The 20,242-nt window shown below is 42.0% G+C and overlaps 1 protein-coding gene across 1 annotated transcript in view; it reads left to right on the top strand.

Moving 5' to 3' along the window:
* The window catches only part of LOC117533069 (cytosolic carboxypeptidase 4), a 157,461-nt gene that overhangs the window by 21,111 nt on the left and 116,108 nt on the right, over positions 1-20,242 (top strand).

The following is a 20,242-nucleotide window of genomic DNA, read 5'->3' as shown; positions in this document are numbered from 1 at the left end:
GAAGCCCTTAGTAGGCGGAGTCGGCCACTAACGGCTTGACAGCAACGTCAGAGTCTAATCCCGCCTGCTCCAAATAAGGGCAAAGAGGCGGAGCCGAGGCGGGACCTGCTGCCACCGAGCTGGAAGTAAACAGAGCTAGCTCAGGCTAAGAAGCTAAGCTAACATGACATACATGCATACCATGCATACCAAGTTACTGCTAACAGTGTAGTTCCCCTATATAAACGTTACATTCATAATCAAATGAGACAATCTGCAAGAGAATTAGCTATATTTTGTTATTCTTAATGCTTGTCATTCACACGTTGAGAAAAGACGGACTCCACCGCCCGGACCTAACGGAGCCGCAGTGGGCTAGCTCCAGGACGCCGGCTGGAGCTAGCCCCTGGGCCCTGCGGCTCCGTTAGCTCCGGCGGCCACCACTGGGATAATTGGGTCCAGACCCGGCGTCATGGGCGGGCCCCATGGGGCCGAGCCCGCCCATCCAGGATTTGGGCCCGCCCATCCATGATTTGGGCCCGCCCATCCAGGATTTGGGCCCGCTGTTTTAATCAGGGCCGAATACAACATTTTAATTATTTTATTATTATGTTCAGTGGCGGCGCCAGGGTATACTGGGGTAGGCTACAGCCATACCAAGAAATGGCTTAGCCCCACCATGAAAAATGATTTTAAAGTAAGCAAAATAAAGTCCGCCAACTCGCGCAGAGTAAATTGCACAGACAGCAGTAAATACCGAAGACTAGAAACGGTTTGAAAACTTTTGTCATGTAGTGATCATCTTCTCAATAGAACATCTTTGATAATGTCTTCTGGCCAATCAGAATCACGATAACGACGTGGTGTTGTTGCAGGAAGTCCCGACGGAGAATAATTTTGCTGTAGTAAATCTCTATATACATCGATACAACATTACGTGTTGATAGAAATCAACACATAATGAAATAAGACCCCACGGTTTGATGATTGATAGGTGTGTGGGCTGTCTTTCATTTTGACACACAGAACAATGGGGGCTATCCACCCTTATTCACAATGTAAAGTAATTCACACAGCCTCTTCTCTCTGTGAGGAGCAGCAGGTTCAGCTTTCAGAACAAAATAACAAAAAACTAAAATGGCATTAATTTTTTTTAAATATGTCGTGTAGTAATAGATTTATTTATTTTTCTTCTCAAGAGAGTACCAGAATGTGTATTTTATGTTAGTATTTCAAAAAATTCCTGGGGGACAATCCCCCCAGACCCCCCTGCAGGGGTTGGGCTTTCAGCATGTCAACTCTTTCACCTGTGGGGAAATTGCAGGATTGGCTCCAGGTCGCCCTTTTTATTTACTACAAGACAAATGTGCCTTTTTATTTCATACAGTTCAATTTGGATTGATACAGGGAAATAATTTAAACCTCACGCGTTTCACTGTCAAGGGGAGCGTGTATGTAATAACATTGCAAATACTGACTTGAGCCAACCACTGTATGGGTTAGCCCTACCATAGATTACCCTACAAAAATACTCTGGAGCCGCCACTGATTGTTGTTATTTGTAGGGCTTTGTCCTAATATTTATTTTTGTTTTAAACTATGTTGAAAGATTAGTTTAATAGCATTTTTTTTTATTTTGCTATGAAATTCTGAATGAAATTCTGAATGAAAGGCTGCGCGCGAGACTGGTTTTTCGCTGGGTTGAGTCATGTGGGTTTTTGAGTGAGATGCGGCACAGCAGCCTGTCAGTTTACTCTTGCTAGGTTAGTTTGGCTATTATCATTTATATTTATCTGCAACAATGGATATCAGGAAGTGGTTCATGAAAGGAATATGGCAACTCAGCGCCAGATGCAGTGCAGTGCAGTGCAGTGCAGTGCAGTGCAGTGCAGTGCAAGGCAAGGCAAGGCAAGTTACCAACGAGCTAGCAAGCCAGCCAGGGACAAGGGCATAGGCGGATTTTGCGGGGGGGCATTGCCCCCCCTGGTGGCTGAAATATGTTACTGCATTACTAAGTCTAAAACTGTTCCAATACAAATATTTCGTATATCAATATTTTAATAGATGTAATAAAATGATTGTTACAATACAAATCTGAATAATATCATGTTTTGTTTGAAATAATTTCATTTTTGAGCAGTCGCATGTTGTGACGTTTGTGTGTGTGTGACGTGTGAGGTTAAGGACACAAGTTCCCTCGCTTTTTTTTGTATACAAGTGATTCAGCTATTGTATTACAAGAATTAGCAGTAATGGATATTCAGCGATTTTTAAAACGTCCAATTTCGTCTTGTAAAAGCTTCAACAACAGAAGAGCCACCGACTGAGCCTAACCTTACCAACCAGCAGCCGTTAGAATGTGAAGTGGCAGACTCTGGATTAGCTAAACCAGATAACGTTAGCCCCACATTGGAGAGCTCTGGATTAGCAGGACCAGCTAACGTCAGGGCCGGACTGGGACAATAAGTCAGGCCGGGAATTATACACCCAGTCAGGCCACTACCAGTTTTTTGTGCCATTTTGCTGGATTTATTTGTCAATTTTTACAGCGTTGCTGCCCGTAGTGATAGCCCTCTAAATCTACTACCTAAAAATAAACATATGGACATGGGTTACTATTTTTAAAAATGTGCACATTTAATTAGGAACCTATGTGAACATATTTTAAGTGGGGGTGGACCTCAACTCCTATAGCAGGGTCCGGGGGCATGCTCCCCGGTAAGATTTTTTTTAATGTTGGACTTAAATGCATCAATCTGGTGCACTTTGAGGGGGAAATAAAGAGACAACACCCATATGAAACATAACTGTATACATTTAAATAATCATAAAATCATAAGAACATGGCCATAACCAATAACATACCATATCCAATATGAAAAAACATTGAAACTTGTTTATTTATTTGTTTTTGGTTCATTTATAGTTGTGAGTGTGTCTGTGCTCCTGAACCAGCCTCACCTGTCTCCCCCCTCTCCCCCTGCTCCTCTTTGAGGCAGCAGCAAAGACTAGTTTTAGCTTTCAACAAGTTTTAATAGTTTATCTTACCTTTTTTCACCTAGTTAACGTTTTTTTTTTTATTATTCATGCATATTTTACTAATCACTCCCCCCTCAAATGGAAATATGTGTTTACATAAATGGTGACCAAACCGTTTGAGACCCACTGGGATAACTTTGACTAAGTTAACTATCTAAACACTCCGAGTCCTTTACCTCACCTGAGCTGAGGTTATCAGTCTCTCAGTCTGACAGGAGAGGACTCTCCTCCACCTTGTTGTTGAAAAATCTCCTTATATACTTTAGCGCAGCTAGCTAGCACCAGATGCTAACAACAACAATACACGTAACCAGTGCGCGTGCTTTATCTCACTCGCTCGCACCACACATACACTAACACAGTGGTTCCCAAACTTTTTGTGCCCAAGTAAAAATCTCAAGGCACACCTATTGTGCAAAATAGCCCTTATGACACGTGTTATCACTCATATCATGTAAAATATCTGTAAATGTGCATAATTATTTACTAATGCCAAATAAAATATATTACTCATGAAATATTTATTAACGAAATATTTCAGAAATTAATTTGAAACTTTATCAAATTAGGTTTCATCAAAGCAGCAACACACTCATTTAAACCAGACAGGTCACACAATTAAAAATGAGGCAAAGGAAATTCAGCACAGAGAACTGTCAATGCAAGGAAGCTGCATTGTCCATGGTCCTGAACTACAAATTATACATGTAACATTTCAGCAATCAGCATTGAAACATGTGCTATTGTAAATATTTTTGCCAACTTACAAATTAGTGAGATACATGTGCCTGTCGGGGCGCGCAGAATTGTGTAATCCTTGGTGGCACTGAGGAAAGGGCCACTCGCAAGTCCTGTTCAACAGAGAGCCGTGACCTCCTGTTGTTCTTCATGTAAATCATAGTAGAGAACGCCAACTCCAGAGATGGGGTCGTTACTAAAAAAATGTAATATATTACATATTACTTTTTTTTTTTAAAGTAATATGTTACACTACTTCGTTACTATCTACATAAAGTAACTCGTTACTTTACTCGCCCGAGCACGTACGAACTGCGCATGCGTGAGTGGCAATAACTTTCCTTACCAGCAGGCGGCGGTAGTGTGTATTTGTCATTCAAAACAGGCAACAACCGGAAGACAGAGAAGAAGAACACACTACGTGATATAAACAAACAACAAATAGCGTGTGCGGTAGCTTCACCTTAGCATGTGTTCTTTGCAGGTGTGTGTTGAGGTTTGACGTGGTGTTTACAGCAGTGGATAACAGCTTCTGGCCTGGACACACTTTGCACCTCACCGTCACATTCCTGTCTATTCTTCGGACGAACTCAAAAATAATGGGCATACTGACTCAGCCATGTTTATGCAGCACTACACGTGGAGATGTGGACGCACAAGTCGCGCAGATTACGTACATATAAACCTACAAAGTACTGATATAGTAAATAAAATAATAATAATTGTTTGTGTAGTTGTATATTGCAATAATAACGTATGGTTGTCACAAAATCCCACGGCACACCCGGACTTGCCTCACGGCACACCAGTGTGCCGCGGCACACCGTTTGGGAACCACTGCACTAACACACACCCTCCCGAGCTTGAATGACACACATAGACCAATCGAGGGCATTAGTATGATCTGTATGAAAGTGGCTATGTCGGCAGGCCACATCATGTAGACAGCCAGTCACCCTCTGTGAGGCAGAGTCAGACCCACATTTGCGCAGCGTTGAGTTCACAATACATACATACAAAAAAATCCTCAGGCCAGCAGGCCACTTAGCAGGCCAGGCCATCGGGAAACCTCCCGGTCCTCCCGATGGCCAGTCCGGGCCTGGCTAACGTCATTAACCCCACAGCAGGGAGACCACCGGTGCCGGGGCCGTCAATGGGTCATGATGATCTTGGGGAAAAACACAGCTGTCCCAAGCAGCCTACTTTATCCGAATTCCCCTAAAAAATGATTGGGAAAACAAAACGATAATTTTCCACGTACAATTACAAGAACTATCCCTGGCTGGAATATTCAGTACGAATGGATGCCGTCTTTTGTTTTTCATGCCGCAACTTCCAGACTAACAGCGGTGTGGAGGATTCCTTTAGAAAGGGCCTGAGTGACTGGAAAAAAACTAAGCAGCAAACTGGAGAAACATGCACACTCTCAGGCCCATCTGAACTGCATGGTTAAATGGGATAACTATAAAGTGACTGCGTCTTCTGGATCTATTGCAGCTAAACTTTCCCGAAGCCACGAAGATTCTGTTGAGAAGAACAGATCTTATTTGTGCAAAATTGTTGATATTGTGAGGCTGTTGTCCAAACTCGGATTGCCTTTTCGTGGGCATCGGGAGGGAAGCGAGTCAGAGTCGCGTGGGAATTTTCTTGAGGTTTGTGGCTTCTTCTCCAAGTATGATTCTGCTTTTAAAAACATGGAGTCCAACTATGCGCTAACTTAGTTTGTGCAGAAATTGTAGAGAAAGTGCAGGATACTGGATTTTTTTCTATAATTGCAGATGAGGCCAGGTCTTGCAAAATGGAACAATTATCAGTGTGTTTAAGATATGCAGAGCAGCTTGAAATCAAGGAGCGTTTTTTGTGTTTTATTGATTCATCTAAATTTATACAAGATGCTCCAGTTGGCACTGACTCTGCCTATCGGATCTGCCACCTCAGAGAGAAGTTTTTCTGCAATGAGGAGAATTCGGAACTGGCTGCGGTCAACGATGGGAGGAACAAGATTTTCCTCACTTCCTGTTCTTCACATTGAGGACGACATAAAATGCGGAACGTAAAAAAAATGCGTCTACTTCTGCACTAAGGTAGGACACTGGTTAATAATATTGTAGCGTGTTCAAGTAACCAAGGGATGTAGTAGTTATCAAATAAGTATAAGATGTGCACAGTTATGATACGTTTTACAGTTATGTAATGCACTGTTGTTGGGGGGAGAGACCGCCCCTTCCATATGAGTGTGTGTGTACGGCGGGCATGAGGCGTGCATAACGGGACGAGTTGCGTTCGTATGTGGAAAAGTCATACTCAGTGCAGTGAGCGCTGGCTTTATTGCTACTGTATCCGTAGCACCCCACGCAATAGTTAGGACTGTGTACTGACGTCAGTAAAAAAGGTTTGCCCCCCCAAGCGCAAATGTCAAACTCCGCCTATGGACAAGGGAGGCTGGCAATTATATTTTTGAAGAGAAATTGACTCTCAAGCCGGTAGTGATGGGAATTTCGGCTCTTCTTGGTGAACCGGATCATTTGGCTCGGCTCACCAAGAAGAGGGGTCCCAAACGGCTCTTCAGTTTACCACAACCTTTTAATTAAATCAAATGTAGCCCTGTTTTGACTAATGATTTATATGTGTACACATATATCACTTACATTATTCAATACATCATTTGTACTGAAGTATTCAAAAGTAAAAATTACATGTTTAATATAAATGATTTGCTGTGGCCAATTATTTTCATTGCATTTACAGACCTGTGTAACTCTCTGATACCACCCAATGAATGCATTGACTTGCTTGTAGAATCACGCTACACAAAACAGATAGCAACACCTATAAAAAACTATTTTAAAAAGGGGCTACTGTATCGACCTATATAAAGTATATAAATATAGTTTTTTTTTTCAAAATACCAAAAAGATCCTGCATTTTAGCCATGCCTCATTTCGCTCTATTCGCTCTTTCCAGCGCTATTTTTGCAGGGGGCTGATTCTGTGAGCTGCAGCTGACCACGCCCCCCTGCAGGAGAGGGGAGCGTGCTTTGAGATCAGCTGCTGGGCTGTCAGAAGAGGGGGAGAAAAAGAGATCTCCGTCCTCCGTGTTTTATTCTTATCGAAGTAAGAAGATAAGTAATGGGGCAGAAACCCTCCTTTTTACGCAGCGGTCCAGACATAGACATCAAACGGCTTCAGTTGCCAGTTACTTTGGCATTAGGGCGGGGATATCTAGATACTTTCCAAGGTTTGACATAATGAATTGTGCTACTTTTAAAGCAAGCGACGATGTTTTCAAATCTGTAATCAAAAAGCTCCTCAAAAACACTATCGAAGCAGTTCCTGCCGTTGCTACGTTAGTTCAAACAGTAACAACCAATTTTCTTAGCGGATGCATGTCAATTTAAATCAATACATAAAACAATTTTTTTAATCAATAAAATCATTTTCTAAATCCATAAAAGCATTTAAATTAATATTGGGAGTCATGTCATTACTTTTTTGAGAATGTGGCCATGTAATAAGCGGGATAATGTGCACATTGCACATTGCATAATGTGCCTTCAAGCCGATCTCTCCGCAAAAAAACAAACAAAAAACGGCTCGTTCGCGGGCGAGAGCCGGCTCCCGTCGTTCACTTAAAAGAGCCGGCTCTTTGAGCCGGCTCGTTCGCGACCGACACATCACTACAAGCCGGCTCTCTCACAAACTCCTGCTCTGTGCGCAAGCAGACCGCCGCACATGCTCTCTGCCTCGCTCAATCACTCTCTCTCTCCATCGCTCAACCCAACCTGATCTCACCAGAATGCGTGACTCCACCACGACTCCTTAACACCGCATTGCGTGGTCGAGTCACGTATTCTGCTACATTTACGTGTCTGCACCACGCAAAAAACCCCAATGTAAAGTGAATGAGGCTCTTTTGTCGTGGTGCACACACGCATTTCTACAACGTCCCGCAGTGAGCTTTTATTCTATAAAACGTTTTTAAAATCTACTATATAGCTTGTAGTAACTCACGGGAGGCTTCTTTTATTTTATTTGTATTCATAATAATTTTTATTTTTCGTCAGAATGTAAAAATTATATTAGTTACGAATTTTTGTTTTCAAAAAACAGTGTATGTAATACAACTGTGATTTTTATTAAATTAGTTAGTTTTTAAGGAAGGCCAGAGCTTCAGCTGTGTCAAATAGATTGTTCCGTTTAGTTAACGTTATTTAAAAGATAATGATCATGTCCCCTTTATTGTATTACGAGCGTCCATTCCCATTGGATAACGGAGAATTGTACACCCGGAAGTAAGTATTCTCCTTACTGTCGATTGATTTTACAGTGATATCTGAACTACTCATCAACTCAAAAACACCAGATTATCCTTGTTAATTACACAACATTGATTGGTTTAAAATGTGCACAATGCTTTTGTATTTTTCCCCTTCGATTCGGAGAAACGAATATTTTTTCGGAGTTTTTGGATGGCAGAAGACACTACACTACCCAGAATCCTCAGCTATCGTTTGGGACTACACCATGTGCTTAGCTTGACAAACCCTGTGATCAGTCCTCAAGCTCTGTGATTGGATGTTGGAGTGGCAGTGCGCGAATTTTACACGGAGCGTCAAAAAGCACCTTGAAATGGAATGAAACCCATCGACGGCACACTATTCAAAACAGGAATCGAACGTGTCACTGCGGGACGTTGTAGAAATGCGTGTGTGCACCACGACAAAGGAGCCTCATTCACTTTACATTGGGGTTTTTTGCGTGGTGCAGACACGTAAATGGAGCAGAATGCGTGACTCCACCACGCAATGCGGTGTTAAGGAGTCGTGGTGGAGTCACGCATTCTGGTGAGATCAGGTTGGCTCAACCTTACTCCACCTTTTCCACCCTGTGTGCGCTCAGCGTTACAAATGTGCCACAAAACAAACCAATGGATGTAGCCTATAATAAGACCGTCAACAGCCTTATGGCAACCTAACCCCCCCCCCCCCTTGACAAATCTCGAGATTTCACGGGAAATGTAAGTTTCGGGGTGGCCCCGCCCTGGTAAATCAAATGCCCACCCAGAGACGTATGTCTGCCGCCGGGTCTGATTGGGTCCCCTATTAACATTTGCTCCCGTTTAGCATTATGGGCGTCATAGACTATAAAAGTCTTACCCAAGGCTGAATCATAAACTAAAATGTATATGTATGCATAAAGGGTTATGTCCTTAGCAGAGATGGGGTCGTTACTAAAAAAAATGTAATATATTACATATTACTTTAAAAAAAAGTAATATATTACACTACTTCGTTACTCTCTACATAAAGTAACTCGTTACTTTACTCGCAGGGCCGGCCCGCCCCTCCCTGCAGGCAGATCACGCAGACTGCTAAAGTTTCAAATGTTCTCTTTAGTTCAGTTTCCATTGTCGCATAAGACTGATCCAGATCCTGAATGTTTTCCTATCTGACCATGGCTGTCCTCTGTCTCCTGCTATCTGTATATTTTGCGCAGTCTATCTCTGCTCACGCTGTTGCGTCGGCGTGTTCTCCTGCATCTTGGCCATGGGTTGCACTGGAACCAGACACCGCAAAGACTTCAGCCGAGCACGTACGAACTGTGCATGCGTGAGTGGCAATAACTCTCCTTACCAGCAGGCGGCGGTAGTGTGTATTTGTCATTCAAAACAGGCAACAACCGGAAAACAGAGAAGAAGAACAGACTACGTGATATAAACAAACAACAAATAGCTGTGCGTTAGCTTCACCTTAGCATGTGTTCTTTGCAGGTGTTTGTTGAGGTTTGATTATGACTGATTTTAGTAAGTAACGAAGTAACGCGTGTCGGGGCAATGTTAGTAACTGTAGTGTGATTACTGAATTATAAAAGTAGCGCGTTACACTACTCCGTTATTACAGTAACGCGTTATTTTGTAACGCGTTACACCCAACTCTGGTCCTTAGCTGGCTAATAAGTAACAAGCTAAGCTACCAAGCACACAAACACCTGCGAACGGGGTTAACATGTATAATATTATCATTTTAGACTTCTTGGAAGTTCTGTTAGTACATTGAAGCGCACAGCACAACATTTTAATTGTCTGGTATTTGTAACAATATTCCCGAAAAGGCACAATCACCACGAACACGGCTAAAGCTAAAGGGTCAAGTTCAGTACTATGACTAACTAACGTTGTAGCCTAGCAGAGTGGACAAGTTGCTGTTAGCTGACAGTGAGGCATATACATGTCCATCAAAGTGACCACGCCCTAATTTATGCAAAAACGTTAAGACCTAATATAAATAAAAGGGTCGTGTTAGAAAACAATTCACTCACAGATTCATAATCATGAAGGTGGAATCTAACTATATCGATAATAATATTTATTGCATCCATGGTTAGAAACATGTTTTTTTCTGCTGTAAAGTTGGGCATTTTAACATGGGGGTCTATGGAAATTGCTCCTTTCTGCAGCCAGTCCCTAGCGGCCCATGTATGAACTGCAGTGTGTGGCACTTCCGTATTGGCGTCCCGGCTGTTCCCCAGAGTTTGCCGCTTGGTCCACACAGGAACAAGATGTGTGACGGAGCGTCCACACAGCAGCGTGCGTTGACGCTTGGAGGTGGGCGTATCTGAAGCTTGGGGATTTTTTGCGAGCAACACGACCAACAACCAATCACATGAATCTCCCGCCCCCGACATACAAAGCAATAGCAATGTTAAAACGAAGTAAACTGGATATAAAATCCCCAAACAGGCGAAAACCTACCAGTTTCACCCACTGTCTCTGCCACCTCCCTCCGTGCCTCGCTCCTCCGGTTTGTATCCCGGTAGATGAACAGAGACTGATCATACAGCACCGGGTGATTCACTACCGCTACAATGAATTTTCCCTCAATTTTTTTGAATATGAGGAAATGACCTGCGTAGTCTCTCCCAGCATACACGCGGTTTGATTGGCTAGCGATTGTACTGGCAGATTTGAATAAACGGGATTTCATTGGCTGACGCCTCCGTCGAGGCGTCAAAAGTTGAACATTGCTCAACTTTTGACGCCAGCTACGCCAGCAACGCTCCACATCGCTTCCCAAAATGCAGTTCGGCTAAAAGTGACGTCACCCCATTCAAAGTGAATGGGCAGAAGCGTTGGAAGCTTCAACGCACGCCGCTGTGTGGACGGGCCGTGAGGCGTCTGATAGCAACAGAGCCTCCCGAGTGATAGCTGTTCCCAGGCTTTGTAGCGTCATCTCTGGCAGGTGTGCGGTGATATGGCCCGGGGATTGGAGCGCGTCGGGCCCGGTGTGCTCCAATCAGTGTCTTCAGGGCGGATCCAGGAGTTGGTAGCCAATCACGTTGAAGCAATCCAACCCAGTCTCACAAAAAAGTGAGTGTTGGTCCACAGTGCAAACGTATTAGTTATTAGCTAGACTTTTATTTAGCATCTCAAAACACATGTAAACAGCTTCATGCCCGGGAGGCGAAGACCGGCAGTCCGGCTCACTAAAATGTCCGTGCAGAACAATACCCATGAAATGGGATGGGACCACGGCAGACTGTCCAAAACTGGATTTGAACGGGTCCACCGCTTCCCCCCCCTCCCCCACCCCGTCCCCAGAACTACACATGCTGGCACGCCTCTACTGGGAATTGTAGTTTTAAAAGACGTTTTCATATTTCCCATAATAAGAAGTTGCCAGTATTAAACTGTGTACATCCCTGGAGGACAGAGGGTGTCGTTTTTCTCATACTGATATTCTGAACAATCTGTGCTGTTGTATTTGCTGTAAAGTGTCTCTACTGTAGGCTAATTTTATTATATGTACAGCACTTTGGCTCGACCAAAAATCGTTTATAAATGTACTATATAAATAAAACTTGATTTGATTTGATTTTGGAGGTTTAGGGGATAGGAAACACTCAATTTTTAAAAATATAATTAATAAATGGGTGAAAATTGTTTGTGCCCAATGGGCAGCATTAATATATACCCACACGACAGCTAAGGTCAGAAGAGCTTTATTTAACAGCTGGTCTTATGTCTGTGACCTATGGGCATAGATATGTCTCATAATTATTTGTGTGAACATAAAAATAATTTGTGTGTAAATATGTGATTTGTAAATGTAAAACAACATCCACAAATGCATTTAAAAGATTTGCAAACTCACAAATACATTTGCAAGTGTAAAACGGATCTGCAAATACGCTAAATATGTTCACAAATAAAATAAAGATCTGTGAATATCTCTTTAACATTTACACCTTTCGATCAGGCATTTGTGAATCCAATTTGTATTTGTGGACCAAAAATGCTCTTGCGGATCTCAAATCTCTGTTCACGGATCTCAAATCTCTGTTCGCGGATCGTCTTTTTACACACACGGAATTTTGAGACATATTTTCCGCCGGTCTCGGCTAAAATCTACTCGTGTCACTCGGTTATTTTCGGCTGGCAGCGAAACAGCTGCCAGCTGCTCCCCCGGGACCCGAAAGTGGCGTATAGCCTGCACTTCAACATCAACTAAAGTGCTCGATATATGCTATATTGAATCAATAACACAAACTAACTGTATCACTATAACATGATGATGATGGTGATGGTGATGAAGAATGCATCGAACGTTCCGCTGTTCATTATAATACAAAAACAGAGCATTAAACAAACCATCATGCTCTTACTTTGAAATCATGCGGAAATGTCTCCATCAGCTGGCCATCACGTGGTTTCCGAAAATAACCGAGTAGATTTTAGCCGAGACCGGCGGAAAATATGTCTCAAAATTCCGTGTGTGTAAAAAGACGATCCGCGAACAGAGATTTGAGATCCGTGAACAGAGATTTGAGATCCGCAAGCGCATTTTTGGTCCACAAATACAAATTGGATTCACAAATGCCTGATCGAAAGGTGTAAATGTTAAAGAGATATTCACAGATCTTTTTTTTATTTGTGAACATATTTAGCGTATTTGCAGATCCGTTTTACACTTGCAAATGTATTTGTGAGTTTGCAAATCTTTTAAATGCATTTGTGGATGTTGTTTTACATTTACAAATCACATATTTACACACAAATTATTTGTATGTTCACACAAATAATTATGAGACATATCTATGCCCATAGTGACCCCTCCTGTTGTTCATTGATAAGCCTGAAACATGCACTTGTCAAGGTTCAGAGGCACATTTTGCAAATCTGGCAGTAGCCATCGATCAGCTTAAGATAAGATATACTTTATTGATCTCAAGTTGGAAACATTTGCGTTACATCAGCATGTGTATAGTTGTACATATGCAGTGGTGTTTATTTGTAAATCATTTAGTATAATCACACAAATTATGTGTTTTATATTTAATAATTCTCTGTTCTTTATTTATTGATTGTTCAATACCTGACAAGGCCGGAGATGAAAAACTTGGGTCACAGGTTCCTCAACAGTGCATCACAAGACATCTTTCAATATGTGTGTACCTCCACCATTAAATTGTCATATTCTGCACATTTCTTATACTATCTAAATCTTATAAGAGTATAATACATATGTATAATATCAGTTAAAATAAGTGCTTCAACATAGTTAACATTCCTGGAGGTATACACAAAGTTTTACATTCATTGCATAACTACACCATTTGTGAATATGTCAATAAACCTTAGAAAATCTTGAAAGGGATGTGCAAAATAGTCATTATATACAGTCTTTAATTAACTATTAGTAGAGAATAACGAGTAATGAACATACTTTATAGGGATTCTATTAATGTCTAATAATAAAAATAATGAAATTCAATAACATGCTTTAACCACTAGGTGTCCCTTTATATCAGGTGTGCACGTTTATGGTGTAAATACAGCCTATCTACCAATTGGATCAAATATAAAAGTCAGCCGAATTAGTGTTGATACTGCAAGGAGATGTATTGTGTGAAAAATAAATGTAAGATGTTGTTTAATTACTGATATATTTATGATCCATGTCACGTTTCCAGTTCATCATGTTTGTCTCATCAAGGCTCTATAAATAGAGAACTACAGCAGATATGTAACATTTAATGCAGCCGAACCGTGTATTACAATGCCGTTATGTGATGACTTTCAAAGAGAAAAGCAGTGGACCAACACTAATAACGGTGTTGGTAACGGAAAATAACGTATCTATTGTGGTGATTGACATTATTCACCCACGGATCTATGGGTTAGGCCAGGGTATTGTTCTGCACGGACATTTTAGTGAGCCGGACTTCCTGTCTCCACCGGTCCGATGTGTTTTGAGATGCTAAATAAAAGTCTAGCTTGTACCTTTGATTTTGTTAAACTAATAGGCCTACGTTTGCACTGTGGACCAACACTATACATTGACGGGGAAGGGGGTAGCAATAAAGATAACACAATTTTACACAACATAACAGAAATAATATCGATAGTAGCGTCCCTAGCAACCATCTTGGTAACAATGAAAACGTTGAATGGACACAATTTCCTGAAGTAATCTTCGTAATAACTAGCAAACTAAAGATCATGTACACCCACTGCACACATAATCTTAAATAACAACTCATATTTCTCGCATGAAATGACATCAAAACACATTTTAATGACCAAACTAACCTTAAAATAGGCATTTTACACCGAGAATAAAACGAAGGTCGGCCATGTTTTTTTTTCTGCAGGGAGAAATTTGAAGATCACGTGACATAGAAGCCAGCCATTGGAATGAATGGTGAAAAAAAACGTAGGCATCTTACAATTTCAGAGGCGTTTTTGTAGATATACAAAAATATACGTTGTGGACCAACGTAGTTATTACACGTTTTTTTGTGAGACTGGGTTGAGCAATCACACCGCTTGTTTACATAACAGGAGAGCAAAACAGTATTAACAGGACCGGAGAGGCGACAGCCGTCACAGCACCCCCCGAAGATGCACAAGCTCTTACTGTAGCATTTCCCTCCGAATAAGGGTCGAAGACTTGACTGTTGATATTGGAGATTTCAATAAATTAATATCATCAGGCAAGACTTCGACCATTATTCAGATTTATATAAACACCTATCATGACAAGGCACCCACAGTCAAGTAACAATTAAAAATGAATTAAGTCGGCACGGCAGCCCACATTGAAAATTACTCAGGCCTACCTTTGATTGATTGATTGATTGAACATTTTATTAACAGATTGCAGAATGGGTACAATACAGTACAGCTCAATACACACAATTGTTAAGGGGATGCAGACCAGAAAAATACTTTTGTCTTGTTTACATCAGGGTCCCCCATTTTAATTAATCATAACATATATGACAAACATGACATACAGATAGACAGTAGGCTACTGTTACATCTAGACCAGGGCTCTCCCAACACGTCGATCGCAAGCTACCGGTAGCTCGCGGGCAGCTTTTCAGTAGCTCGCCGGCGCCGCTCGATTATAGCGTAGTAAGGTTGCTTCTTGATTTTTCGGCCGCGACAATAACGTTTTTTATTCTAGAATTGTTTCTGTCACACGAATATCAAATTGGTCGGTGATGCAGAGATCAAGGAACAGACGTGACAGCGACACCATACACGGAGCAGTCTGCTTTCTCCAGCAACACCAGTCCAGAACCAACAGCAGAATGACCCGCTCTGAATCAGGCCCTGTCGCTGCGGCTCAGAGACACACAGGGAGGGATTTGTGTTTTTTGAAAAACACTCGTTATCGTCATGTCAGGTTTTTGATGGATTTAATCAAGTCTTGGATTGCAGAGTATGAATGTCCTCTTGCTATTTTCAGTTGATAAATACTTGTGTAAAGTTTGTGAAGGCAGGTGGAAAAAAGCTTCCGCGATCACCGTCTCCTCTGTTCCTCCGAACCCCGCCCCCCCTGAAAATAATGAGTGACAGGCTGATAGTGACCCGATAGAACCTTTATTATTCACTATAATCACTGATTGAGATATGGGATGTCAGTAAAACAGAGAATAAGTGTGCACCCACATGCACTATTTTTGTTTTTATATGCTGTTGTAAATACTCCTGTTGTCTGCTGTGTTCAGACTTAAGTCATGTGTGTGATGCCACATTCAGTGTCCTTTTTTAACAGAAGACCGTTGCTAGAAGCTGCAGCTAGACTGCAGAAGCATTAGTTTTTTGTTTTTGAGGATGGAACAATTTCACACACATATATAGGGAGGCTAGACCTATACAATTGATTTATTATGGTTTATAATTTAATGTCAAGATGAAGAAGAAGAAAAAGATGGTTGAACTGTTCAGTGTCAATCCTGTGGAGATGGAGGTTATACATATCCAAAATCATGTTTAGCTTAAGTCTCAGCAAAACTCACACAATTTCTGGAGCCTTGTAGACCCAGAAAACTATAAGAACATTCACCAAGCAGCACTGCAAATGTCTGCTTTATTTGGTTCCAATTGCCTTTGTGAAGCAGCTTTCTCTGACATGAATGTCATGAAATCTAAATACAGAACAAGGCTGACTGATGAACATTTAAATGACTCCATTAGAGCGAACCTAAGTGGGTACACTCCAGCATACTGTTATGAACTTGGTTACACAAGGTTAAGGACTCAAATGCACGACCCGGAAGCCAAAGGTAAAGTACAATTAAGATACTTTATTTGCACAAAAAAGGTAACAAAAGAAGATCACTCTTAAGAGATGGCAAAAAAGGTTTGAGCAAGGCAAAATAGAAAAAAACTCACAACGTGAGGAACTAAACTTATAATAAGTTTCAGGAGCCAACATAGGCTTTGAATCAAAGCGAGCTGAAGAGCATAGCTCTGTCATGGGGACAAGACGAACTGACACTGAACGCTGGGAGACTGGGGAATTTAAACACTCAACAACAAGACACAGGTGAACACAATCAGGGGCGGGGCTGATACTGATGAGGACGGGAGAACACATGAGGAAAGGGAGTCAAGGGACCTGAAATGAGACGTGACAAAAACAAAACAGGAAGTAAAAAACAATACAAAATAAACATGAAACATGATTGACTAGCACTTTTGACGGTGCACAACACATACACCTGTATGGTGGACTCCATGCAGCGCCATTCATCTCACTGACTGTACAAAAGAGTGAATGCACTTATTTTACACATGTGCCATAAGATGCTTGTAAGGTGGTGATTAAGGACATTTATGTGCATTTTCAGTGATGTACTTACTATGTGGGCTATAATAATATGTGAGACATTTTCGTTTTCTTGGACCTTCATGTGAAGTTAAGATTTGTGATAAGCTTTAGGTATTGCAATTTCACACGTCTACAAAAGTATAGCTTAATTCAACTGATGAGTGCTATGTGAATAAATGTAAGCGATGTGATGCAAGTAGCTCTTGGCCACTTTCATTTTTTCAAAGTAGCTCTCAGATGAAGAAAGGTTGGAGACCCCTGATCTAGACATTTATGACATACCAGATCTACAAATATACAGTACTGTTTGTGAGTATAAAAATTGTCTAAAAAGAGAGTATATATATTGTAGGGGGTTGGGTTTGGACATTTACAGGGGCCAGTTTCGAATTGCAGTCTCCCGTAGGTGATCTTTTAGAGAGGTTTTGAAGGTGGGTAGAGATTCACATTCCTTTACAGCTGTGGGTAGGGCGTTCCACATTGTTGTGGCATAATTGCGAAACATGTTTCGTCCCTTGTTTGAGCCAAATCTGGGTTTAACATGATTTGTGGAGCTCCCTCTGGTGTTGTGGTCGTGGTATTCACTGACCTTTGGGAAGTATTTTGACATGTACATGGGTACCTTAGTGGTGTAGTGTATCTTGTTTTTTGAACCGAAGAGAATGGACTCTGTTTTACCCAGGTGTAATGATAGGTTGTTATCGGCGAGCCAGGTGCAGATTCTGCCGAGTTCCGAGCTGAGGGTTTTTTCAACCTGCAACCTGTTCCTGTCAGAGACCAGCAGGGCTGAGTCGTCCGCGAACAGGAACAAGTTGCAGTCACAAACATGTCGTTTGCATAAATTAGAAACAGTAACGGTCCTAGTATGCTTCCTTGTGGAACACCACAGCTCACTGGGAGGGGGGGGGGTAGAGTACCGTTTACCTCCACCATCTGTTCTCTCCCCTCCAGGTAGGATTGCATCCAGCTCACTGATAGACTATCAAAACCAATTGCTTTTAGCTTGTCAATCAGAATGGAGTGATTGACAGTGTCGAAGGCCTTTTGTAGGTCCAGCATGACCATGCCGCAGTATTGGCCCGCGTCCACCTCTTGTTTGATGTGGTCGTTCAAATAAAGAAGGCATGTGTCAGTGGAGTGGGATGTTCTGAAGCCAGATTGGAATTCGTAAATTAGATTTTTTTCCGTGAGGTACTTTTCGACCTGTTCGTATACTAGTTTTTTCCATGACTTTCGAGATGGAGGTAAGAATAGAAACAGGGCGGTAGTTGCCTGGGTCCAATTTGCTGCCCTTTTTGTGCAGGGGGGTTACTCTCGCAATGTTGAAGTGTTTGGGTACGTGTCCCTGTTTTATGGAGAGGTTTATTATGTGTGTGATGACTGGGGTGATGGCGGCTGCTGAGTCTCTGAGGAATTTGGAGGGGATATTGTCATGGCCAGTGGCCTTGTTAGGTTGGAGGGCGCTCAGTTTTTTGTGTACCTCAGCTGTTGTTACCATTACTAGTTTGAAATCATCTTTGCGGACCCCTAGGTTATTGTAGTAGGCCAGGATGTGTTCTACCCCAAAATGCCCTGAGTGGGAGGTTAGTTTATTTACCAGTGTTGTGGCGTTTGTGAAGAAAATGTTTAAGTAATTGGCCACATCCAGCTTGTCTGTGATGAGCGTGTTATCTGTCTTTATGTTTATGTTTGAAAATCTGGTTTTAAGTTTTTTACTGCAGCCTAGATTATTGAGTAATTTCCAAAGTTCACAGGGTTTATTTTTGTTTTCCTCAGTTTTGTTATTGATGAAATTATTTTTTTGCAGTTTTGATCATGGAGGTTACGTCATTTCTTAGTCTGTTTCTTTGCAGTTTGAGTTCAGTCACGTGGGCTTGGAGTTCACTGCTCGAGCTTTTGGTAAGCTTTGACTGACTTTTACGAAACTCAGAGCATTTTTTGTCTCTGGTTTTCATAGCGGTCAATATTTCGGAGTGCATCCACGGCTCAGCGCGATTTTTTACCCTGGTGGTTCTTAGGGGGGCCATGTCGTTTAGTACTGTTGAGAATTTGGTTTTGAAACCAAGCCATGTTTCTTCAACCAGTGTACCACTGAGCTCCTCTGACCAGTCCAGACTCTCCAGTTCTAGGTTAAAGGCCTCGCTAGAGTAGGTTTTGAGGTCTCTAGATGTGACTGTTTTGTGACAGCCGGCCTTTTGTTTTAGCTTTTTGCGGGTACAGAATATCATATAATGATCGCTTAACCTGCATGCTATAACCCCTTTACTGGAGATCCCGGACCTGTCAGAGGTCAGAATGAGATCAATGGTAGTCTGTGCTGATTCACATACCCGGGTGGGTTGGGTGATTAGCTGGCTGAAGCCGTGCAGATCACAAAACCTACTGAAGGACTTGAAGATGGGTGCATCTTTTCGTTGCATTCCGTGTTCCAGTCTCCAATAAGAATTGTTTCTACACCCCCAACTCCAGCCAAACACCCATCCAGTGTATCATAAAAGCCACTCTGTTCTGGCGGTCTGTAGATTGTGCCGACTAATACTGATTTAGCCCGTTCAAAAATAATTTCAACCCATACAGTTTCAAAGGTCTCGTGATTCAGGTTAGTACGGATAATGAATTTGGTGTCTTTATGTATGTACATGCAGACACCACCTCCATACATGTTCCTGTCATTTCTGACTACTGAGTAGTTCTCAATTTCTATTTCTGGGTCTGTCACAGAATTGTCAAGTTTTGTTTCTGAGAAGCATAATATGTTTGCCTTACCGTTAATGAATAATTGCCTGATTTCAGCCAGTTTGTGTCTCAGGCTGTTTGTGTTTAGGTGAAATATATGAAGTCCATTTGTGTTGGTTATTTGATTGATGTCATCAGGCTGGAGGTATTTCTGTTCATCTATGTCCGGTCCTGCGGTGGGGGGAGGGGGTGCTTTGTTGTTCTCACCCGGTCCGCGAGTGGGCAGAGAGAGAGAGGGGGGGGGTGAGAAAGAGAGAGAGGGGGAGGGAGAGGGGGGGGAGAGAGAGAGAGAGAGGGGGAGGGGGGGGGGGGGAGACCCCCCGCCCTGGGAACCTGGGATCAAATGACTTAAACACAAAGTCCATCCTCCTGTCTTTTTGGATGAAACACTTGATGGCGGGTTCATGCAGCTGATCCTTTGCCACTCCAGTTTATCATTGTAACTCAATCTTGAACATGACCCAGTTAAAATTTTCGAAACGATGTCATCACTATCACTGACGTCACGTCAGTGATAGTGATGACATCATGAACAAGCTTATGCTAATTAGCTACTTCCGCCTAGCTTGACCCGTTGTTATTATAACACATGCATACACTTCACAGCGGGCGGAACTTATCATAAAGTCC

Source organism: Gymnodraco acuticeps, unplaced genomic scaffold, assembly GCF_902827175.1.
Source record: "Gymnodraco acuticeps unplaced genomic scaffold, fGymAcu1.1, whole genome shotgun sequence".
Classification (NCBI taxonomy): domain Eukaryota; kingdom Metazoa; phylum Chordata; class Actinopteri; order Perciformes; family Bathydraconidae; genus Gymnodraco; species Gymnodraco acuticeps.
This window is presented reverse-complemented; position numbering and strand designations above follow the sequence as displayed.